Source organism: Giraffa tippelskirchi, chromosome 2 (genome assembly GCF_054371585.1).
Source record: "Giraffa tippelskirchi isolate mGirTip1 chromosome 2, T2T-mGirTip1v1.2.pri, whole genome shotgun sequence".
Lineage (NCBI taxonomy): Eukaryota > Metazoa > Chordata > Mammalia > Artiodactyla > Giraffidae > Giraffa > Giraffa tippelskirchi.
This window is the reverse complement of record NC_137276.1, coordinates 188,396,684-188,420,488: the sequence shown is the minus strand read 5'-3', so window position 1 is coordinate 188,420,488 and position 23,805 is coordinate 188,396,684. Positions and strand designations below refer to the sequence as shown.

The window sequence follows — 23,805 nt, the reverse complement described above, 5'->3', positions numbered from 1 at the left end:
GAACTGACAGCCCAGCATCTCCATCTCTGGTGTCGCTTCTCCTCCTCCTGCTCTGCCCTCAGTTTGTGTGCACCAAGGGCACGAAGACAAACTGGGAGAGCAGGGTGATCTGGTTTTTTCCTTGTTGCTTGTGTGACTTTTCAGACAAGTTGTCTCCACTGCAGGGAGCAGAAGAATGAATCAATGCAGATGAATGAGGTCATCCTCCTGGGGCAAGTGGGAAAACCCCATATGGACACTAAGCTTCCTATTCCTCATCAGAAAATCAGGGCTTTCTCCCTCTACTTCTAAGAGAGGATTCATGAAGTCCTGTATGTAAGGGGGCTTCATGGCCTGTATTGTGTTTTATGGAGGAGAGAGGTTATGTGACCGTGATCACACTTTAAAGCTCTTTCTTCACAAAAAGATGCACAAACAACTAATGGCTAAGTGAGTGACCATTTATAAGGTGTCAGCTCTTCTCAGGGTTCTTCTTGTTTTACCTTCATGGATGCCTTATGGGGTAGAAGCTATTATTATTTTAGAGATGAGATAACTGAGGCCCAGAGAGGTTAAGTAACTCTTCCAAGGTCACACAGTGGTGAAATCAGGATTTAAACGCAGGATAACCTCCTTGCAGTGTCTGAATGCTTTATGCCACGTGTAATATTTTCCTCAGGAGTGAAGCACCTGTTGTTGGTTGCCACTTTTTGATATTCACCGTGGCCTGAAAGGTAATCTGGCTCTGCCTTCATCTACCCATCTCTACTTTGACCCCTCTTTTGCCAATACTAATGAAACGTAGTCAGACTTTGGATAAAAAAGTAGGTTCAGGTAGAGGACACATAATGATTTGAAGTGTGAGATACTTGTTTTGTTCTTTCATCTACAAGCTCAGGCTTGTACTGGTGCTTGTCTCATGTTCTCCAGTAGCAATAACTTTGCCACTAGTTGCAAAATGAGTGAGATGGCCAATACCAAGTCCCAGAGAAGATCTGTGAGCCACTCTGCTCAAATAGGGCTTCCCTGGTAGCTCAGATGGCAAAGAATCTGCCTGCAATTTAGGAGACGAAGGTTCGATCCTTGAGTTGGGAAGATCCCTTGGAGAAGGGAATGGCAACCCACTCCAGTATTTTTGCCTGGAGAATTTCATGGACAGAGGAATCTGGCAGGCTACAGTCTATGGGGTCTCAAAGAGTTGGACATGACTGAGTGACTAACACTCACACACTGCTCGAATAATGCAACCTACTTCTCCTCTGATAAACTTGGCCTCATGATGTCCAGATTGTATTTACACCTTATACAAGCCTTTTAGGCTGTTTGTTTCCTTCCCCAGAAATGGGACTGGTGTGAGTCAGGATGGTACAGGGGTCATTCCAATTGCTCTTGAGATTAGAAAATAAAAGATTGATAGTGTGGTTGTTGATGAGAATTCATTGGTGGAGAGCATGAGTTGAGAGGAAACATGCCTTCTTGGAAAAAGCTTTGGCTTTGGCCTGGGCACTTACCATCCAGAGGCTGTCTGTGTGGAGACAGTCATGAGTCTTTCCCCATCTCACCATTGCTTTTCAGTTTCCAAATGGAGCACTACTGTTGCAATGAATGAGAAGGAAGCAGCTCTAAAATCACTCATGTGGCCATGGAGAGACATGGGTTATACAAAGCATGCTTATATAGCTGGAAGAGGTATTGGAGGGTCAACATCATTTCAGGCTGGACTTCCAGTATTCTCCTTGCCTTTTAAACCCATTACCTATTCAATGATTTCCAACTTTCAGAGGAGGATTTTATTGTCTTTTGTTAATGAATTTGCATGGTAATGAAAACAATTCTCAATTTTTTTTATGTGTGTGTGCCTGCTCATGCTCAGTCGTGTCCAACTCTTTGTGACCCATGGACTATAGCCCACCAGGCTCTTCTGTCTATGGAATTTTCCAGGCAAGAATATTGGAATGGGTTGCCATTTCCTACTCCAGGGGATCTTCTCAACCCATGGATTGAACCCACGTCTCTTGCATCTTCTGCATTTGCAGGCGGATTCTTTATCACTGAGCCACCTGGGAATCCCTTTAGTGGTGGAAAAAAAAAAGTATATTCAATAGATCTGAGGATGTGAAGTAGGAATGTGTCCTTTATCAAGCATTCTAGGAGATTCTTGGGTTGGTGGCTCAAGATCCTCATTTTGAAAAACCCAGATTAAAGTGGTATCTTTTCTGTGTAATAATATTGGTGTTGAGTGCTAAGTTGACTGAATTTGAAAGAAGTTCTGTTGTTTGCCCAAGATAGAGTAACAGGGACAGATTTATTCTTATCCTGAAATAATCAAAAATATCAGATAAAATATATGAAGCAGTATATGGGTTTTGAAACACTGGTCATCAGGCAGTGATCTCTGGGAAATTACAAAGAGGTGAACACTCCAACTGCTCCAGCTGATCCCGGGGAGAGGGTCCAGGCTGAGCCCCAGGTGGAACTCATTCTCCTTGAGTTGAGGAGGTGGTGCTAAGAGCCCAGGGAACCAAGGTGGCCAGATTTCACAGGACTGAGCTCTAGAACCAAGAGAGCTGCACAGAGAGGGGTCTCTGGAGACATGCGGGAAGGCCCCTCACATGTTCATAAGAGTAAGTGAGTCAACTACAAGAGGCTAGAGGGTGGTGGGAGGGGTGCAAAGATGAGGGAGAGGGTGGAGAGCAGTGCCCTGCAGTCACAGAAGTCTAGGAATACTGCTTGTTCCCTCCAACCAGATTGGAATACTCATAATTCACGAGTATTGGGCAGAACAGTCAAGAAGGTCTGGCCTCAGTAATGGGGAATAGTTAGCCCTACACTGATCACTGCTCCCAACATGCCTAACAGATCATTAAAAAGTGATACCACAGTTCAAAAGCATCAATTCTGCGGCACTCAGCTTTCTTCACTGACCAACTCTCACATCCATACATGACCACTGGAAAAACCATAGCCTTGACTAGACGGATTTTTGTTGGCAAAGTAGTGTCTCTGCTTTTAAATATGCTATCTAGGTTGGCCATAACCTTCCTTCCAAGGAGTAAGCGTCTTTTAATTTCATGGCTGCAATCACCATCAGCAGTGATTTTGGAGCCCAAAAAATAAAGTCTGACACTGTTTGCACTGTTTCCCCATCTATTTCCCATGAAGTGATGGGACCAGATGCCATGATATTAGTTTTCTGAATGTTGAGCTTTAAGCCAACTTGTTCACTCTCCTCTTTCACTTTCATCAAGAGGCTTTTTAGTTCCTCTTCACTTTCTGCCATAAGGGTGGTGTCATCTGCATATCTGAGGTTATTGATATTTCTTCCAGCAATCTTGATTCCAGCTTGTGTTTCTTCCAGCCCAGCGTTTCTCATGATGTACTCTGCATATAAGTTAAATAAGCAGGGTGACAATATACAGCCTTGACGTACTCCTTTCTCTATTTGGAACCAGTCTGTTGTTCCCTGTCCAGTTCTAACTGTTGCTTCCTGACCTGCATACAGGTTTCTCAAGAGACAGGTCAGATGGTCTGGTATTCCCATCTCTTTCAGAATTTTCCACAGTTTATTGTGATCCACACAGTCAAAGGCTTTGACATAGTCAATAAAACAGAAATAGATGTTTTTCTGGAACTCTCTTGCTTTTTCGACGATCCAGCGGATATTGGCAATTTGATCTCTGGTTCCTCTGCCTTTTCTAAAACCAGCTTGAACATCTGGAAGTTCACGGTTCATGTATTGCTGAAGCCTGGTTTTGAGAATTTTGAGCATTACTTTACTAGCATGTGAGATGAGTGCAATTGTGCAGTAGTTTGAGCATTCTTTGGCATTGCCATGTTGGAGAAGACTCTTGAGAGTCCCTTGGACTGCAAGGAGATCCAATCAATCCATCCTAAAAGAGATCAGTCCTGGGTGTTCATTGGAAGGACTGATGTTGAAGCTGAAACTCCAATACTTTGGCCACCTCATGCGAAGAGTTGACTCATTGGAAAAGACCCTAATGCTAGGTAGGATTGGGGGCAGGAGACGAAGGGGACAACAGAGGATGAGATGGTTGGATGGCATCACCGACTCGATGGACATGGGTTTGGGTAGACTCCGGGAGTTGGTGATGGACAGAGAGGCCTGGTGTGCTGCAATTCATGGGGTCGCAAAGAGTCGGACACGACTGAGCGACTAAACTGAACTGAACTGAGAGGATCAGACTGCTCCCAGGTCACCTACTCATCCCAGAACAGACCTCAAGAATATTTAGAAATATGAAAAAGTATCCAGTGCCCAAAAAGGCAAAATTCACAATGTCTGGCACCCCAAAATAGTAAAGCAGTTGCATTTAAAATGAAATACACTGTCCTTGACTGACCTAGAGGTGTATTTCCACACACATTTTTGTACCATTATGAAGTCAAACAGTTGAGTCTTTCAGTGTAACGTTTTGTACATAACATGCCGTACTCTGCCAAACCATGGTGTGGGTTGATATTTATCTTGGCTTCTGAGACAGCAGTTCCTCTTTCATGTCTATTATTTTTAAATATGTTTCCTGTGTTTGGTAACTCCAGCTTCCACACTGGCTTATGGGAAGGTAAGCTCAGTCAGTGCAGCATGTATCTACTGCAAGCATTGGAGCTGGGAGCAACGAATGGATGGTGAAGTGAGGCTGATTCTCTAAGGCTGATGGGTGACTTGGAATCAAACGCCTTAGAGAGCAGTAAGGGCCAAACCAGGGAGTCCAAGATCTGCTGACAGGTATAAGGGGTGAGTTCAGCCAGGGTCTAAAACCAGAAGCCTCTGAAATTCAACAGGAGTGTACCAGTGTTGTGTTAGGACTGAAGCTGAAGAGTCATACCTTGACTTTGCTACTAGCAGTTTGAGGTTGGGTTAGAGAGATTACTCTGGGATCATGCATGAGCTTAATGCTCTGGGGGTCCATAACTGACCTGCACACTTAGAGCTTGGGCTGTCTCTTCTCCTCTGAGATTAGATAATTTTTAATTTGGTCATTGCTGCCTGGAAGTTCAGTCTGACACCCTGTCATCTGGGTATCTTTTCTTTAATGCTTTGCTACTTGAAGAAACAAGTGTTTTTCAGTTTGGCTGGTGCCAAGCACCTTGCCATCCTCTCCCATTCTACCTGAGCAGATAGGTGACTTTTCTTCTTATAAGTCTCTTGGATGGTGGAAAAGTGTATGTTTCTTAAAACGTTGTGTCCAAGATCAATTTGTAAGAAAGTAAGAAAGCTCTTACTTGAAGATAATAACAAGATAGCACTACTATCATTTGATGAAAATGTTACTTTCTTTGAAGGATTGGGACTAAAGGGTCAGTCTTTGAACAAATTGGAAGCCAGTTTGTCTTTTAAAGCAGAGGTCTTAAGATCACGTCTTCACCAGAAAAGGAGGCTCTTGATCAGAAGTCTTCCAAAACCTTACCTTTATTCCTAGTGTTGGCTGGACTGTGGATTGGGTTACTGTAGCAGGAATACAAATATGCATACTGGTCAGTATTCTCAAGGTCTCTATGATGGTTCTTGTGGCAGAAACAGTTCACTTGCAGTATTTAATAATGATAATAATAACAGCAGCGTTAGATGGTGGATGGAAAAAGCTGTCACTTTCATTTCCTTTCAATCAGCATTGGTTGGAGGAGGATCTGTTCCTCTTGGGTGTTTTCCAGTGAGAGAGATGAGGAGAGCATGGGTGAGGCTTTCTGTCTTCACTTGATGAGCTTAGGACCATCTCCTCTCTTCCTGCGCATGTCTGGAAACTTCTGCCTGTTTGGAAGGTATAGTCAAGGACAAAGATTGTGGTTTCTGGAGAGAAATGCACAGAAGAGCTTGATACAGTCTAACGGTTGTTAATTGTGGTAGGTGTAACTGGTTTTGCTTTTTGGCATATTGTTGTTGTTGTTCAGACTATTTGTGACTCCATGGACTGCAACACACCAGGCTCCTCTGTTACTATGTCTTGGAGTTTGCTGTCCATTGAGTTTGGTTCATGTCCATTGAGTCAGTGATTCTGTCTCACCATCTCATCCTCTGTGGTCCCCCTTCTCCTGCCTTCAATCTTTCCCAGGATCACGGTCTTTTCCAATGAGTTGACTCTTCACATCAGGTGGCCGACATATTGGAGCTTCAGCTTCAGCATCAGACCTTCCAATGAATATTCAGGGTTGATTTTCTTTAGGTTTTACTGGTCTGATCTCCTTGCAGTCTAAGGGACTCCCAAGAGTCTTCTCCAGCACCACAATTTGAAAACATCAATTCTTCAGTGCTCAACCTTCTTTATGGACCAACATCCATACATGACTACTAGAAAAACCATAAATTTGACTGTAAGGACCTTTGTCAGCAAAGTGATGTCTCTGCTTTTTAATATGCTATCTAGGTTTGTTATAACTTTCCTTCCAAGGAGCAAGTGCCTTTTAATTGCATGGCTGCGGTCACCATCAGTGATGATTTTGGAGATCAAGAAAAGAAAATCTGCCAGTGCTTCCACTTTCCCCTCTTCTATTTGCCATGAAGTGATGGGACCAGATGCCATGATCTTAGTTTTGTTTTTTTTTTTCTTTCAGATCACACAACTGTATTTTCTATTTGTCTTGTGTATAGATAGGGCCATCTGATTGGTTTAAACCAGTTAAGCTTTCTCTACCACCTCTCTTTTGCCTCTATGGTGAACCTAGAGGCCGTGTGTTGAAGATGGCCTCCACAGGAATGTGATCTGAATTTCTAAAGTATGCTTGAAGGAAAGATGCCCAGGAAAGCCGCACAACTGGAAGTGCTCTGTTGTTTTTAATATGCATAAAATGTAACCTTTCACATTAGAAGCTGCTTAGTTTTTCTAATGTTGAGTTTGAAGCCAGCTTTTACACTCTCCTGTTTCACCCTTATCAAGGAGCTCTTTAATTCCTCTTCACTTTCTGCCATTAGACTGGTATCATCTGCATCTTTGAGATTGTTGATATTTCTCCCAGCAATCATTATTCCAGCTTGTGATTCATCCAGCTCAGCATTTCACGTGATGTATTCTGCATTTAAGTTAAACATGCAGGGTGACAATATACAGCCTTGACATACTCCTTTCCCAGTTTTGAACCACTCTGTTGTTCCATGTCTAGTTCTAACTGTTGCTTCTTGACCTACATACAGGTTTCTCAGGAGACAGGAAAGGTGGTCTGGTACTCCCATCTCTTGAAGAATTTTCTTTAGTTTGTTGTCCACACAGTCAAAGGCTTTAGTGTAGTCAATGAAGCAGAAGTAGATGTTTTTCTGGAATTCCGTTGCTTTCTGCATGATCCAGTGAATGCTGGCAGTTTGATATCTGATTCCTCTGCCTCTTTGAAACCCAGCTTGTACATCTGGAAGCTCTCAGTTCATGTACTGCTGAAGCTTGGCTTGAAAGATTTTGAAAATAACCTTGCTAGCATGTGAAATGAGCGCAGTTGTATGGTATTTGAGCTTTCTTTGGCACTGCCCTTCTTTGGAATTGGAATGAAAACCGACATTTTACAGTCCTGTGGCCATTTCTGAGTTTTCCAAATTTGTTGACATATTGAGTACAGCACTTTAACAGCATCCTTTTAGGATTTGAAATAACTCAGCTGGAATTCAGTCACCTCTACTACCTTTCTTAGTAACAATTCTTCCCAAGGCCCTCTTGACTTCACAGTCCAGGATATCCGGCTCTAGGTGAGTAACTACACCATCGTGGTTATCCGGATCATAAAGAGCTTTTTTTGTACAATTCTGTGTATTCTTGCCACCTCTTCTTAATCTCTTCTGCTTCTGTTAGGCCCTTAATCTTTCTGCTTTTGGCATTATTTTTGTTTATTTCTGCTTGAGTGATAATGAGTAAGAAAGGGTAGAGTGAGTGGGTCAAAGTAGTGTGCCCTGATGAGCAGTTACATTCTGATTGCCCTGAGATGAGAATCTGCTTGACAATGGGAAACCCCTGAAGCAAGCAGGAGCCTTTGAGTTGCTTCAGTCTCAGTCCTGCTTCCATCTCCCACTTTTGTCTCTGCCCTCTACTCTCATGCTCTTCTGCCTAAACCCACAATTGCCCTTCTGTTGGTAGCTTTCTCCAGGACCTCATTTACCCAGAAACTGCACAGGATTCAGCAGAGGCTAAGGTGGGATTCTTCTCCTCCTGTTTTCTGTGAATATTATTTTGGGAATTGGAAATCAAATTTTCATGCCACTCTAGAAGTCCTTCAAGATTAAAAATAATAAATTTATTTATTTTTAATTGAAGCATAGTTGCTTCACAATATTGTGTTGGCCTCTGCTGTATTTCAAAATGAGTCTGCCATAGGTATAAATATGTCCGCTTCCTCTTGAACCTCCCTCCTACCTCCGACCCCTTTCCACCCCTCTAGGTTGTTACAAAGCCCCAGTTTGAGTTCCTGAGTCATACAGCAAATTCCCATTAGGTGTCTATTTTACATATGGTAGTGCATATGTTTCCATGTTATTCTCTCCATTCCTCCCACCTTCACCTTCCTCTCTAACCTCCACCTGTGTTCGTAAGTCTCTTCTCTATGTTTGCATCCCCACTGCTGCCCTGCAAATAGGTTCCTTGCTACCATCTTTCTAGATTCCATATATATGCTTTAATATACAATATTTGTTTTTCTCTTTATGACTTACTTCACTCTGTATAATAGGCTCTAGGTTCATCCACCTCATTAGAACTGACTCAGATGTGTTCCTTTTTATAGTTGACTAATATTCCATTGTGTGTGTATATATATATATATATATATACCACAGTTTCTTTATCCCTGCATCTGTCGATGGACATCTAGGTTGCTTCCATGTCCTAACTATTGTATATAGTGCTGCAGTGAACACTGGAGTACATGTGCCTTTTTCAACTTTGGTTTTCTCAGGGTATATGCCTAAGGCTTCCCAGGTGGCTCAGTGGTAAAGAATCTGCCTGCAATGCAGGATCTGCCGGAGACACAGGTTGGATCCCTGGGTTGGAAAGATCCCCCAGAGGAGGAAACGGCAACCCACTCCAGTATTCTAATAGTGGAATTATTGGGTCATATGGTAATTCTACTCCCAGTTTTTTGAGGAATCTCCATACTGTCTTCCATAGTAGCTATTGCATTCCCACCAATAGTGCAAGAGGGTTTCCTTTTCTCTGCAGTCTCTCCAGCATTTATTGTTTGTGGATTTTTTGATGATGGTCATTCTGACCAGTATGAGGTGATATCTCATTGTAGTTTTGATTTGCATTTCTCTAATAATAAGTGATGTTGAGCATCTTTTCATATGGTTTTTAACCATCTGTATGTCTTCTTTAGAGAAATGTCTGCTTAGGTTTTTTGCCCACTTTTTAATTGGGTTATTTGCTTTTCTGGTGTTGACTTTTATGAGCTGCTTGTATATTTTGGAAATTAATCCTTTGTCAGTTGTTTCATTTACTATTATTTTCTCCCATTATGAGGGTTGTCTTTCCACCTGTTTATAGTTTCCTTTTCTGTGCAAAAGTGTTTAAGTTTAATTAGGTCCCACTTGTTTATTTTTGTTTTTATTTCCATTACTCTGGGAGGTGGGTCATAGAGAATCTTGCTGTGATTTATGTCATACAGTGTTCTCCCTATGTATTCCTCTAAGAGTTTTATAGTTTCTGGTCTTACATTTAGGTCTTTAATCCATTTTGAGTTTATCTTTGTGTATGGTTTTAGGAAGTATTCTAGTTTCATTCTTTCATACATAGCCTTCCAATTCTCCCAGCACCATTTATTGAAATGACTCTTTTCCCCATTCAAATTCTTGCCTCCTTTGTCAAAGATAAGGTGCCCATAGGTGTGTGGGTTTATCTCTGGGCTTTTTATCTTGTTCCATTGGTCTATATTTCTGATTTTGTGCCAGTACCATACGGTCTTGATGACTGTAGCTTTGTAATATAGTCTGAAGTCAGGGAGGTTGATTCCTCCAGCTGCATTCTTTTTTCTCAAGATTGATTTGCTATTTGGGGTCTTTTGTATTTCTATACCAATTGTGAAATTTTTTGTTCTAGTTCTTTGAAAAATGCCATTGGCAACTTGATAGGGATACATTGAATCTGTAGATTACATTTGGTAGTATAGTTATTTTCACAGTATTGATTCTTCCAACCTAGGAGCATAGACTATCTCTCCATCTGTTTATGTCATCCTTGATTTCTTTCATCAGTGTCTTACAGTTTTCTGTATGCAGCTCTTTTGTCTCCTTAGATAGGTTTATTCCTTGGTATTTTATTCTTTTTGTTGTGATGGTAAATAGGATTGATTCCTTAATTTCTCTTTCTAGTGTATAGTAATGCAAATGATTTTTATGTATTGATTTTATATCCTGCAACTTTACTAAATTCATTGATTAGCTCTAGTAATTTTGTGATAATATCTTTAGGGTTTTCTACATATAGTATCATGTCATCTGCAAACAGTGAGAATTTTACTTCTTCTTTTCTAATCTGGATTCTTTTTTTATTTCTTTTTCTTCTCTGATTCCCATAACTAGGACTTCCAAAACTATGTTGAATAATAGTGGTGAGAGTGGGCACTCTTGTCTAGTTCCTGATCTTAGAAGGAATGCTTTCAGTTTTTCACTGTTGAGAATAATATTTGCTGTGGGTTTGTTGTATATCACCTTTATTATGTACAGGTAGGTTCCTTCTATGCCCATTTTTTGAAGAGCTTTTATCACAAATGGGTGCTAAATTATGGCAAAAGCTTTTTCTGCATCTCTTGAGATTATTACAAAGTTTTCATCTTTTAATTTGTTAATATAGAGTATCACATTGATTGATTTGTGTATATTGAAAAATCCTTGCATTGCCAGGGATAAACCTGACTTGATCATGGTGCATTATCTTTTTAATGTATTGTTGAATTTCCTTTGCTAGAATTTTGTTGAGGATTTTTACATCTGTGTTCATCAGTGATATTGGCCTGCAATTTTCTTTTTTTGTGATATCATTGTGTGGTTTTGGTATCAGGATGATGGTGGCTTTGTAGAATGAATTTGAAAGTGTTACTTCCTCTGGAATTTTTGGAAAGAGTTTCAGAAGGATAGGGATTAGTTCTTCTCTAAATGTTTGATAGAATTCACCTGTGAAGCCATCTGGCCCTGGGCTTTTGTGTTTTGGGGAGATTTTGATAGCAATTGGTTTGTTCATAGTTTCTATTTCTTTCTGGTTCAGTCTCAGAAGGTTAAACTTTTCTAAGAATCTGTCCATTTCTTCCAAGTTGTGCATTTTATTGGCATATAGTTGCTCATAATAGTCTCTTATGATCCTTTGAATTTCTGTGTTTTCTGTTGTAACCTTTCCTTTTTCATTCCTAATTTTGTTGATTTGATTCTTCTCCCTTTTTTTCTTGACAAGTCTGGCTAATGGTTTGTCAATTTTGTTTATATTCTCAAAGAACCAGCTTTTAATTTTATTAATCTTTACTATTGATTCCTTTATTTCTTTTTCATTTCTTTCTGCTCTGATCTTTGAGCTATCTTTCCTTCTACTAACTTTGGGGCTATTTTTGTTCTTCTTTTTCCAGTTATTTTAAGTGTAAAGTTAGGTTGTCTATTTGTTGTTTTTCTTGTTTCTTGAGGTAGGAATGCATTGCTCTAAACTTCCCTATTAGAACTGCTTTTGCTGCATCCTATAGGTTTTGGGTCATCACATTTTTGTTGTCAGTTCTAGGAATTTGTTGATTTCCTTTTTTATTTCTTCAGTAATCTGTTTGTTATTTAGAAATATATTGTTTAATTTCTTGTAATTCATATCTGGTCTCATAGTGTTGTGGTTATAAAAGATGCTTGATATGATTTCAATTTTTCTTAAATTTACTGAGGCTTGATTTGTGACCCAAGATGTGGTCTATCCTGAAGAATGTCCCGTGTGCACTTGAGAAAGAAGTGTATTCTTCTGCATCTGGTTGGAATGTCCTGAAGATATCAATTAGGTCCGTATGATCTAATGCATTGTTTAAGGCTTGTGTTTCCTTATTAATTTTCTGTTTTGATGATCTGTCTTTTGGTGTAAGTGAGGTGTTAAAGTCCCCTACTATAATTGTGTTACTATCAGTTTCCCCTTTTATGCCTATTACTGTTTGCCTTATGTATTGATATGCTTCTATGTTGGGTGCATAAATATTGACAACTGTTATGTCTTCTTCTTGGATTGATCCCCTTATCATTATGTAGTGTCTTTCTTTATCTCTTAGAATATTCTTTATTTTAAGGTCTACTTTGTCTCATATGCAAATTGTCACTCTGACTTTCTTTTGATTTCCATTTGTATGGAATATCTGTCTCCATCCTCTCACTTTCTGTCTGTATGTGTCTCTAGGTCTGAATTCAAGATTTTTTTTTTTATAAATTAAGAGGGCCGAATTGTTTTCCTTTCTTGAAAGATATTTTTGAAAAGTTAAAAACAGAGAAAGGTCAACTGAGTGGATGTTTGGATTTTGAGGTATGCTGACACTGGGATGAAATTAGTTTTTCTGAAAAGATTGGGGTTGTTGTGTTAAACACTTGCTCCTGTACTTAGAGCACAGTGGTTCTATGTTTTATGGAAAACAGTGTTTACTCTCACACTGAGCACAGTGAAGCCTCTGAATTTTCCTTTTGGTGCACATCCTTCACTGATACTGCTTAATCATAAAGCACATGGCCAGACTTGGGGATAGAGTATTGTTAATAAGGGAACTTCGGCCTGAAAAGTACAATTTCAGGACAATCTGCAAGAATATCATCTCTCCTTCATTTTTTGTCACCTCATCCCTTTATTTTTTCCATCTTTTAGTTAACAAATGATATTGAGAAGTATCTTCTTCTTTATCATCCTCAAACCGAAACTCATCCTTTTCTCTTTTTCCTGTGGGTATGATTTGAGAAGCAATTCATCAGGGGAAATTCTGAGTCTATGTTGAATAAGAAAGCAAGAATAAAGGTGAATGAATATTTTTTTGGTGTTTTAAGTCATTGGAGAAATGATTAGCAAGTTAGGTTACATCACTGAGTATCTTACTCTTACAGAACGAGCCATTAGACTAGTGATTGGAGAAGGCAGTGGTCTCCTTTGCAGAAAGACTTTGGTTTAAATGAGCTTCTCCACTGGCCTTCTGTTAGGCTCACCTTCACCTCTAGTCCATCTCATCATTAACCATGTTTCTGAAATTAATGTATTAGAGGGCCATTTGGTCACAGGATGAGTGAATATTGATTGAGGGGGTGATGGTGGATGGAAAAGGGAGGGCCTGCTGGCTATTCCAACTGAGAGCCTGAACAACATGAAGAGGGAGAGTTAGCAAAAACACAGAGAGAGAAAAAAGAAACAACAGAGCCAAGCTAAAACATTTGTTGGAAATCTTCTTGAAGACTAATTCACTTCCCTTAGCCATATGGTTGGGCTTCCCAAGTGGCTCAGTAGTAAAGAATTCACCTGCAATGTAGTTCAATCCCTGGGTCAGGAAGATCTCCCTGGAGAAGGAAATGGCAACCCACTCCAGAATTCTTGCCTGGGAAATCCCACGGACAGAGGAGCCCGTCAGGCTACAGTTCTTGGGGTCACAAAAGAGTCGGACGTGATTTAGCAACTAAGCAACAACAACAGCTATACAGTTGAGTCATATTTTTTGTAACTAATTCGTATAAAATCTAACCATTTCCAAGGGCTGATGGCTGATGACCAAAGAAGTCTCTTCCAACTTGTTAGGGTAAAGAGATCTCCTCTTTAACCAAAATTAGGAAATCTTCTGCCTCCAGGCACTCAAATCTCTTACTGGGTCCACCCTGAAAGATTGCTCTTTCAGATCAATCCAGTTGGTTAGGTTAATTGGGGCCCAGTCAATCTTAAGTAAGTAAATACCAATTACTGGGGCAGAAAGTTTTTAAAAAATTGAAGTATAGTTGATTTACAATGTTGTGTTAGTTTCTAGTGTATAGCAAAATGATTCAGTTATGTGTGTGTGTATATATATATATATATTTATGCACATACACAGTTTTGTCTGTGTGTGTATATAAATACACACACACCTATACATAGGACCTTGTTTGTTTTATGTTAATATATAATACTTTGTATCTGCTAATCCCAAATTCCTAATTTAGCTCTCCCTTCCCTTTCCCTTTTGGTAACCATAAGTTTGTTTTCTATGTCTGTGAGTCTATTTCTGTTTTGTAAAGAAGTTCATTTGTGTCATATTTTAGATTCTACAATAAATAATATCATATGGTACTTGTCTTCCTCTTTCTGACTTATATCATTTAGTATGATAGTCTCTACATCCACCCATGTTGCTGCAGATGGCATTATTTCATTCTTTTTTTATGGCTGAGTAGTAGTATTCCACCTGGGGCTTCCCTGGTGGTTCAGGTGGTAAAGAATCTTCTTGCAATGCAGGAGACCCAGGTTTGATCCCTGGGTTGGGAAGATCCCTGGGTTGCAAAGAGTTGGATATGACTGAATGACTAATACTACACTAGTATTCCGTGGTGTATATATAGCACATCTTTATCCATTCATTTGTTGGTGGACATTTAGGTTGTTTCCATGTCTTGGCTATTATAAATGATGCTGCTGTGAACATTGGGGTGCATGTGTCCTTTTGCATTATAGTTTTCTCTGGATATTGCCCAGGAGTGGGATTGCAGGATCATATGGCAACTTGTTTTTAGATTTTTAAGTAACCTCCATACTATTATCCATAGTGGCTGCACCAATTTACATTCCCATCAACAATGTAGGAGAGTTCCCTTTTCTCCACATCCTCTCTAGCATTTGTTATTTTATAAACTTTTGAATGATGGATATTCTGACCAGTGTGAGGTGGTACTTCATTTTAGTTTTGATTGGTATTTCTCTAATAATTGAGTATCTAATAGTTAAGTATGGTTTCCTGTGCCTCTTGGCCATTGTATGTCTTCTTTGGAGAAATGTCTATTTAGTCTCAGGAGAAGAAAGCTTTCTAGTCTCTAAGGAAACAGCCATGTTTGTGAGTCCAGTTGAGGATTTTATCAGATGGCAGGAATTACTCTTCTCTCCAAGTGATACCAGCATGGAGTGACACTTCATAGGGACATGGAGGTTTCCAGGCACTCTGCCTAGGTTGAATGATGCCCAGAACATCTCTTTCCACTGTAGTTTCCATGCAGGTTGTTCAACAACCAGAAGAGAAATTCTTTATCTTCAGAGCCAGCTTCATGGTTGTGCAATGTGTATAGTTGTACAGGGTCCAGTTTTAGATGAGAGAGCTTCATTCTTGGTTTAATGCTATACTGTCACTGTTGTGAACATCCCAACAATTTATAAACATGAGACCCCACATTTTCACTTTGTTCTTGGCCATACAAATCTATTAGCTGTTTCTGCCTCATTCTTCCAGGGTCACTCAGGTGTCACAAGAGGGAGAAAATAAAATCAAGAACCTGTTTGATCACCTTCCTCCAAGTTTATGTATCCAGATAAACACCTAATGAAATTGCTACCCATTCTTTGATCTTAATTGATGGCATATTTAACCTCCTTTAAGAGGAGATTCTCAGAGATCTCTTTTCCCTTTCTAGAAGCATTTCCATGCTGACTTATAACCTCTAATTAAAAGAATGATTCAGGTCTGGGCAACATGTGGCACTTCCGTACTTGGAAAAGAAGGATTTTCTACATCTCCTTGGTTTACTTTGTTTTATGGTTCTTAGATATCACAACCTCAATCTCATGGGTGCATTTTACACATAAATGGCATATTTTTTAACAAGATCTAAGAAATATTCTTATTGGATACTGGGTCCAAGTACTGAAACCAGCAGCAATGATTGTGAATATTCTTTCCTGAGTTTTCTTAATCTTCATAGGCTGTGCACAGGTGAGGGGTGTACCCTGCAGCTTTTATCTGTTCCTCTTGGGTGGGAATGGGTGTGAGTAGCCTGGCTTAGTGGATTGGCCCAGGAAAGAAAAGCAGGGTCATGGGTGGGCCTTATCCCTGTGGAAGCCTCCACTTTTCCCGTGCTTACACACTGGCTACCTAAGCTGGACAGTTGAGAAGTTTCATAGAAATGATTAGTCAGGAGGCAGACTTGGTGAGAGTGGGCATAAAAGGCTGTAAGTCTTTCTCAGGACCTGGAGAAGCACCTGCTGACAGCGGCTGGGGAGTGCCTCCCTGATTACAAAGGACAGTGTCTTCTGCTAAGCAGAGAGCATGCATAGTGGAGGGACACTCAGTCTCGCTTGTCTGATGACATTAATTACAGGGTGTTATGGGCCAGGTTTCTGTAGGTTGAATGGGGGTGGAGGCCACTGGCAATGTATGCCATGCCCAGGGAGAAATGTGTGAGTGGGAGGAAGAAAAAGGATTTCTTTGGAGCTGTTGCAAGGTTGATGCTGGTAAAAGATGCTTGTCTCTCTTGAGCATTAAAGCAGCATCTGCCAGGATTGTCAGCTACTGAACAGCACATCTTCAATACTCATGAACTGTGGGGAGTGTGGGTAAAGGTAAAAGTGTAGTAAGTTTTAATATTGTGTTTTCCTACTAGTTGCTTTTGGTGTGCAACTGGATGTGTGTATGTGTGTAAAACTGACAGAAACTTGTCAGGTTATGGTCTATTGATTTTTTTATTCTGTTGGCAAATTTTCAGCATTAATTAAGATATGAAGGCTTTGTTTTAAGGCTTTAAAACAAGGCTTTGTTTTGTTTCTTATTCCTTAACCCTTCTGCCTCAAGTCCAAGGTGCTACTCAGACCAAGGATGATGAATGACTATGAAGGGAGAATTGGTTTGACACAGTCAAAAATTAGTTCACCATTTCTATAGTAATCTTAAGTGTAAAAGAGCAAGAACTTTTCATTCACATTCACATCTAACACTTATGTACTAAATCATTATATGCCAAGTACAGTTCTAGAGCCAGAGATTAAGCAGAAAAGAAAAATAGAAAAAATAATCCTGCATCCATGAAGCTTTTGTTCAAGTGAGGGGCAACACAATCAACAAAATAGCCAGGGAAGTCTGTAGTATTTTAGATGGGAATTATTACGGGAAAGTAAAATAAGAAAAGGGGATGGGGTTTGAGGCACTTAGTAGTTTTCAATAGGATGATCAGGGAAGGACTCCTTGAGAAAGTTTTTGAGCAAAGGCTTAGGGCAGATAAGGGGAAGAGCATTTCAAGCAGGAGAAGCAGCAAGTGCAAAGGCTGTAAGGTTGAGGCAAGCCTGGTGTGCAAGGAGAAACAGGGAGGCCAGTGTGGCTGGTGGAGGAGAGGATGAGAAGAGGCTGGAGGAGTGACAGGGGCTGAATCACTTGGGGCTATGAAGTTTCTTGTGAAAACTTGGGCCCAACTTATACTTCAATAGAGTAACACTGGCTCCTATGTTGAGAAAAATATAGAGGTGAAAGCAGAGTCCAGTTAGACCATTGTAATAACCCAGACCTGTACAAAAGTGTTTACAGGGGTGCAGTGAAGAGTGGACAGCCCTGGGGAATATTTTGGAGATAGAGCCAACAGAATTTTCTAGTGGGTTAGATGTGAGTAGTGAGAGAAAGAGAGGAGTTAAGGATGACTCTACATCATCTTTAACTGTGGTGGGGGCGAGTAACCAGAAGGATGAAGTTGTCATTGAGTGGGGAAAACTAGAGCAGATGTGGTTTGGGATGTTAGGAGATCTGTTTTGGATGGTTTGGGATTTGAAGTGTATGTCAGACATCTGAGCTTCCCTGGTGGCTCAGATGGTAAAAGCATCTGCTTGCAATTGGGAGACCCAGGTTCGATCCCTGGGTCATGAAGATCCCCTGCAGAAGGAAATGGCAACCCACTCCAGTACTCTTGCCTGGAAAATGCCATGGATGGAGGAACCTCTTAGGCTACAGTCCATGGGGTCGCAAAGAGTCGGATACGACTGAGCGACTTCACTTTTTCACTTCAGACATCTGAGTGGAGACGCTGAGTGGGAAGCTGGATATGGGAGTCTGGAGGTAAGCAGTGAAGGCTGGGCTCAAGACAAAAACCTAGGAGTGGTGATGTAGCATTTAACGCTGTGAGGCAGAGTGAGATCCCGCAGTACTGAGGGCAGGCGGAAAAGAGTTCTAAAAACTGAACCTGTGGACTTGCTAATTTTAAGGACCTGTGAGATAGGAGAAAGCAGAAAAGAAGGAGCAACCAGTGAGGAGGAAAAACAGGGGAAGAGTGTTTTCCAGCAGAAGGCCCTGATCCACTCTTTGAATTTCTGCTAGTGGCTCAAGTAAGCTGAGGACAGAATTGGCTATTGAATGTAGCAATTTGGGGTCTTTGATGACTTTGACAAGAGAGCTAGAATCAGGTAAGATCAGTAAAGAAGGGACAGGTTGTAGTAGGGAGAAATGAAGTTAGAGACCATTAAATTGCTACCAGTCTTCCTCACTCCCAATCCAGAAGAACTAAGCCCCTCAACTTCCCATTTTTGTGATTTTCTTTATTTTATTTTGCCAACTCCATTAATCTCTGTAAGCAACTTTCAATTCTTTTGGACTGGGCTGACAAGCCAGCAAGATAGGATGTTCCCACAAATAAGGAACCTCTATTGGGGTACAGAGCTTCTTATTACTTCCCTTCATGTCTGGTGGTAGAAATGTGGCCACTTGCCTGGTCCTGCGGGTGGGGGTGGGGGGGCAGGCATGGCTGCACACACTGCATGATACAGGCCCTTTGAGGAGGATGCATTCGGATCATGACTGTTGGGCGGGGGGCAGGTTGGAGCTTGCTCTCATTGCTTCTTGGTGAGGCCACAGGAATAACTGTTTTTGCATCTGTCTTATTATCGTTGCAGAGAAGAGCAAATAGAACTCTTACATTTGGGATAAACTAGAGGGATTTCAGAGGAGAGCACAAGAGTGAAGGACATGGTGTTGAAAGAAGAAAAAAAAATCGGTACATATTGGTAGCTTGTCAGCTGTGGCTCTTGCCCTTTGGGGGTATGAAGATTCCTCTCAGCTTGCAGAGGCTGACCTGCATTTCAAAAATGACTGTGAAATTTGGCAGGTGTTTGAGGGAAACTTCTTTCCTGGCTAGGGCCATAGTTGGCTTTTGTTGCGGTACCAGGAGAGCTCCCCTGCAGGGTACTGGACTCAATTCCCAGTAAACAAGAATATCTCCTGACTCCTCCACTTCTTTCCTGTTGCTTCAGTGAGGATTCACAACTTTTGGCTCATGAAATCAAGAGTGATTTGGGAGCACAGAATATGATTTTTTGGTTTTCCTTTAGGACCATGTTAGGGTGCTAGAAGATGCCACACAGGACAAATTGGTGGAGCCCTGATGGGTTCTGGAAAATTATGCTGTCTGCTCTGTTGTTTATGTGCTCTTATACCTTGGGCTTCCCTGGTGGCTCAGACGGTAAAGAATCTGCCTGCAATGTGGGTGACCTGAGTTTAATCCCTTGGTTGGATTGGGAAGATTCCCTGGAGGAGGGCATGGCAACCCATTCCAGTATTCCTGCCTGAAGAATCCCCACTGACAGAGGAGCTTGGTGGGCTACAGTGCATGGGGTCACAAAGAGTTGCACACGACTGAGTGATTAAACAAATACCTGGGGAATGTGGCTTCCCTGGTGGCTCAGATGGTAAAGAATCTACCTACAGTGCAGGAGACCCGGGTTAAACCCCTGGGTCAGGAAGATCCCCTGGGTCAGGAGGAGGGCACAATAGCCTACTCCACTATTCTTGCCTGGAGAATCCTGTGTACAGAGCAGCCTGGTGGGCTAGAGTCCATGTGGTTGCAAAGAGTTGGACATGACTGGGTAACTAAGCACACATGCTTATCTTGGGCATCTATCTGCAGTGCCTTTTTGAAAAATAGATTTTATTTTTTAGAGAAGTTTTAAGTTCACAGCAAAATTGAACAGAAAGTACAGTGGGTTCCCATAGATCCCCTCCGTCAAAACATGCACAGCCCTCTCCACTATTGACATCTCACTCTGGTGAGGTACATTTTGACAAACCTACATTAACACATTATTATTACTCAAAGTCCTTAGTTTGCACTGTGGTTCACTTTTGGTGGTATACGTTCTATGCCTTTCGGCAAATGTATGATGACATGTGTCTACCATTATAGAATCACATGCAATAATTTCATTGCCCTAAACATCTTTGGTGCTCTGCTGTTCCACCTTCCTACCTTTCTTACCCCTAGTAACCACTGATCTTATTACTATCTCTATGGTTTTCTAGAATGTCACATAATTGTAATCATGTAGTAAGCAACAGAGAAGTTGATGGCACCCCACTCCAGTACTCTTGCCTGGGAAATCCCATGGATGGAGGAGCCTGGTAGGCTGCAGTCCATGGGTCGCGAAGAGTCAGACACGACTGAGCGACTTCACTTTCACTTTTCACTTTCCTGCATTGGAGAAGGAAATGGCAACCTACTCCAGTGTTCTTGCCTGGAGAATCCCAGGGACGGCAGAGCCTGGTGGGCTGCCATCTATGGGGTCACACAGAGTTGGACACAACTGAAGCGACTTAGCAGCAGCAGCAGCAGTTCATTCTTTTTATCACTGAATAGTTTTCCATTGTATGGATGCATCTGTGCATGCTCAGTCACTTCGGTTGTCTCTGACTCTTTCAGACCCTATTGGGCTGTAGCCCGCCAGGCTCCTCTCTCCATGGGATTCTCCAGGCAAGAATACTGGATTTGGGTGGCCATGCCCTCCTCTAGGTCATCTTACTGACCCAGGGATAGAGCCCACATCTGTCTCCTGCGTCTCCTGCATTGCAGGCAAATTCTTTACCCTGTGAGTCACTTGGGAAGCCCCCAGTGTATGGATGTGTTACACTTAATTATCCATTTACCTACTGAAGGACATCTTTATTGTTTCCCAGTTTTGACAATTATGAATAAAGCTGTTCTAAATATCCACGTGCAGATTTTTGTGTAGACAGGCTTTCAGCTTGTTTGGGTAAATACCATGGAACCTGATGCTGGATCATATGGTAAGAATATGACTAATTTTTTTAAAAGCTGCCAGATGGTCTTCCAAAGTATCTGTACCATATTGCTTTCCCATCAGCAATGATCAGGAGTTCCTGTTACTCCATGTCATCACCAGCCTTTGATGTCAGTGTCACAGAGACTGGCCATACTAATAGATGTGTAGTGGTACCTCAATGTTGTTTTAATTTATCATTCCCTAATGGCGTGGTATTGAGCTCCTTTTCATATGCTTATGTGCCATCTGTATGTCTTCTTTGGTGAGGTGTCTGTTCAGGTCTTTTGCTCACTTTTTAAAAAACATAATTTCACTTATTTATTTATTTTGGCTATGCTGGGTCTTCACTGTTGCACCAGCTTTCCCTAGTTGTGGTGTGCAGGCTTCTCATTTTGGTGGCTTCTGTTGTTGGGAGCATGGCTTCTAGTTTGTCTAGGCTTCGCCAGTTACAGCACACATGGGCTCAGTAGTTGTGGCTTCTGGGCTCCAAATCTTTGACTTAATAGTTGTGGTGCATGGGCTTAGTTACTCCACAGCATATGGGATATTCCTGGGCCAGGGATTGAATCCATGTGTCCTGTATTGACAGGCAGATTCTTTACCACTGAGCCACCAGGGAAGCCCTTTTGCCCACTTTTAAATTTGCTTGTTTGTTTTGTTTTCCTTTCTTTTTTATTGAGATAAAATTGACATATAACAATGTATTGGTTTGGGGCTTCTCCAGTGGCTCAGTGATAAAGAATTCTCCTGCAATGTAGGTGACAGGGTTTTGATCCCTGGGTCAGGAAGATCCCCTGGAGAAGGAAATGACAACCTGCTCCAGTATTCTTGCCTGGGAAATCCCATGGACAGAGAAGTCTGGCAGGCTACAGTCTATGAGTTGCAGGAATCAGACATGACTTAGCAACTAAACAGCAACTACAGTAACAACCACAGTATTCATTTTAGGTGTACAAGATAATGATTTGATATATGTATTGGGTTGACCAAAGTTTGTTCAGTTTTTTCCATAAGCTATTCTGAGTAAACTTTTTGGCCAACCCATATATATTGAGAAATGATTACCACAAAAAGATTAGTTAACAGATCCATCATCACACACAGTTACATATTTTTTGGGGTAGGATGAGAACTTTTAAGACCCACTCTCTATGTAACTTTCAAATAGACACTATTGTATTAGTAACTACAGTCACCATGCAGAATAATACGTCCCTTTATTTATCTTGTAGCTGGAAATTTGTACCTTTTGACCACTTTTATTCATTTTATCCCTCCTCTCCCACCAGCCTGTGGCAATCACCAATCTGTTCTCCATTTTCTATGGGTTTGTGATTTTTTATATTGTACTGAGATCATACAGTATTGATCTTTGTCTCTCTGAGTTAGCATAATGCCATCAAAGTCCACCCATCTTGTTGAAAATGGATGTGATGGGGATTAGCTTTAACTTCCTCTATTTGACATCACCCCCACCTTGGCAGGGTTTGTTTGAATCTCAGATGTCAGCTGCTGATTCTCTCTCTCTCTCTTTTTTTAAAATGAACCTCTATGTTATACATTTATTTACTTAGTTACTTCTTGGCTAGGGCTGTTATAGTGCCACGTTCACTTCAGCACGTACACACAGATCCCTGGGGCTATTGACTCTTATCGCTCTGTACCAGCTGGGTCTGGCCTTCTCCTGCCCACTCAGGCCACAGTAGAGCGATGGCAGCCAGAACCACTCTGACAGGTGGGACTGCTCTGACACCTGTGGGAGGTGACCAGAGCCTCCTTGCCACATTTGGCTCCTGCACCCTGGCTCCAGGATACCTCCAAGCCAGTTTACCCTGACTATGAAGAGTATTTCTGATCAGCCTAGTAATGAGGGGAGAGGTGTTTGTTGTCGATTATTTATTGTTTCTGGTTCAGTAGGAGTTCATTAGAAGCCACGCTTTGCTAACACCTCTAGTCCTCTCTCAGGGAGCATTGTGTTTCTCTGGTTAGATACCTGCCCAGCAGTGTCCAATCCTGAGTTCAGATCTGCCCACAAGAAGACCAAGGTAGGGAGCTCCCTGGTGGCCTAGTGGTTAGGACCCTGTGCTTTCACTGCTGTGGCCTGGGTTCATCCCTAATCTGGAAAGTGAGATCCCACAAACAGAGCAATAAAAAAAAAAAAAAGCAAAGGCAAACAGTGCCTGGTGAGTAAATGTTGGGCATGGGGTAATGACCTGTGTCTGCATGCTCAGTTGCTCAGTCATGTCCAACTCTTTGTGTTCCCATGGACTGTAGCCCACCAGGCTTCTCTGTCCCTGGAATTTTCCAGGCAAGAATACTGGAGTGGGTAGTCATTCCCTTCTCTAGGGATCTTCCTGACCCAGGGATCGAACACGCATCTTCTGCATTGGCAGGTGGATTCGTTACCACTGAGCCACCAGCTTCCTGATAATGAAGCCCTCTTCCCCCTCACTTCCTGGCTGGTTCATGATGCTATAATGATAGTTTGCATGAGAAATTCCATGAAAGTTTCTGATTCCTAAGACTAATTTCTCTATGCTGGAGGCAAGGGGATGAGTGCCATACAGTGGTTGTAGGCTGCCCTGGACTCTGACCTGCTTCTCAGGATGAGGAAAATTGGGCTATTTGGGGGATAAATTGTCATTCACCTTGATTTGTTTGCTTTTCAGGAATGTGCCTTTGCTGAGAACATGGGCCTTACTCTTGTGCGCTATTGTTGTTTAATTCTTTTTAATAGTGTAATACCCTAGTGTTCCATCTTCCAAATTTTCTGGCATATTGAGTGCAGCACTTTAACAGCATCATCTTTTAGGTTTTGAAGTAGTTCCACTGGAATTCCATCACAACCACTAGCTTTGTTTGTAGTGATGCTTTCTAA

The 23,805-nt window shown here is 41.4% G+C and overlaps 1 protein-coding gene across 10 annotated transcripts in view; it reads left to right on the top strand.

Moving 5' to 3' along the window:
* The window catches only part of TMEM45A (transmembrane protein 45A), a 114,832-nt gene that overhangs the window by 5,317 nt on the left and 85,710 nt on the right, over positions 1–23,805 (top strand). For 4 of the 10 annotated variants that reach the window (XM_081572458.1, XM_081572457.1, XM_081572462.1 and 1 more), the window contains exon 1: positions 4,575–4,735. The exons of 4 other annotated variants lie outside the window; for them this stretch is intronic. The gene's annotated coding sequence lies outside the window, so the exon portion shown is untranslated. Of the gene's footprint in view, positions 1–4,574; positions 4,736–5,643; positions 5,761–23,805 lie in introns of those variants that run through there. 2 more of the 10 variants (XM_081572461.1, XM_081572460.1) reach the window with 2 other exon arrangements.